The sequence below is a fragment of the Notamacropus eugenii genome, chromosome 1 (assembly GCF_028372415.1).
Source record: "Notamacropus eugenii isolate mMacEug1 chromosome 1, mMacEug1.pri_v2, whole genome shotgun sequence".
Taxonomy (NCBI): Eukaryota; Metazoa; Chordata; class Mammalia; order Diprotodontia; family Macropodidae; genus Notamacropus; species Notamacropus eugenii.
In genome coordinates, this window is record NC_092872.1 from 397575934 (window position 1) to 397577722 (window position 1789).

Below are 1789 nucleotides of genomic sequence, written 5' to 3' on the forward strand. Positions count from 1 at the left end.
AGACCACCACCACCACCACCAACTTCATCATGACATTCTCACTGAGCACAGCAGACAGGAGTTGCCAAAAAGTCTAGCACAAAGATGACAGGAAAAAGGCAAGAGCTAGGTCTTGTGAATTTTAAAGCCTCTGCAGCCAAAGGAGGCTACCCACCCACATGTTAGGCATTACAAGGACTCCATCGTAGGCAAACTGAGCATGCTTGTAACATGCCCAGAAAAGCCTAGGCTACCTATAAATTTACTTACATATGTATGTGTATATGTTTACATATGTAGATGTATGTATATATATATATGTATATTATTTGCATGTTTTCTCCGACATTAGAATGTCACTTCTTTAAAGGCAGGAAAGTGTGTTTTTGCCTTTCTTTGTAACTCCAGGCTTTAGCACATAGTAAGTATTAAATAAGTATTTGCAGACTAAGTCATTTTGTCTTTGAAAAGAAATCACCATTATACTGTGTAGAAGACTATCATATCAGAAATCATGTCCATGTCCTCAATTTCTTCACTTTCTCTTGTTCTATACATTTTGATACACACATGAAATTCATCAGTACTTTGAGGTGTTTTTGAAGGCCTTTCATATTCCTGTTTGAATCAATATATGAATGTTCCCCTTTGCCCACTGGACCAGCACATATACAAATGAATGATAATAAATACACTATAAGCTGATTGACTACCAGCAATAATTGCTCCATTTCTCTCTCTGTTCTCTTAATTTACCTTCACTCATTGTCTCTTTTATCATTTGGCATTTCAAAAGCATGACAAAAACAGTGTTTCCCCACCACCCCTACGGAATCAAAAAACATTCTAAAATCTGAAAACACTGAATTAATATTTTGTTCACTCTGTTTTAGTAATATTGATAAACAGAATTTTGTCCCTTCATGAATCTGTAAACTGGACCTCATGATAAATATGTCCTTATTGATTCAGACATCATCTGAGAGAAATAAAACCTCAAATCCTCTGCCAAGTGTGTCTCTCAGTCCTATGTGATAACTAGCATATACATACATCTATTCGAAAAGATGTTTACAGAATGCAAAGAAAAAGAGAGAAACCCAGCTGTTGTCACTAGTTGATTATTTTTCGGTAATCACGTACAGTATTTAATTTATCCAGAATGATGAAAAATCCAAAATTTTCTATCACATGAGAAGTAGAAGGAAGTCGAAGGTAGCTCTCTAAGGCAATCTGAAAACAAGTTCAAAGTCTATTACACAATGAGTACAGCAGCAGACCTTGAAAAACTCCCACTAAAACCTTTCTCTCCTGTCCATGAGTTTTATAAAGAGAACTAGAAATGTAGAGTTTACTCATTTTTCCCTATCATAGGGATTTTATGTCCTTATTTGCACAGCTTTTCTTTGTGATTGTGCTGCCATACCACTTCTGTGTGTGTTAATGCAAAAAAGAGTTCAAGGGTAAATGTCCTTCAGATAATTCAAAATACATGTTTTCCTTGCAAAAGTTCAGTTCCAAATGAATAACTTGCATTTAGTACAGAGTGACATTTAATTTAGATGTTCCATACTATAGATTATTGGTTCCAGAGGGTTATACCTTAGCCAGTAATGAGTTCAAAAGTGACATATGACTGATGTTATTGTTTGCAAATTATTATACTGCCAGTGAAAGTAACTATTAAGGACAATCAAATACATCCCAGAGGTATAGTGAAATCATTACTTTCTGTGGATATCTTGTGATTTATCCAAAAGCCCTTGCATTATGGAGCACCAGGGAATTCAAGAGACAGCCCACCATAATC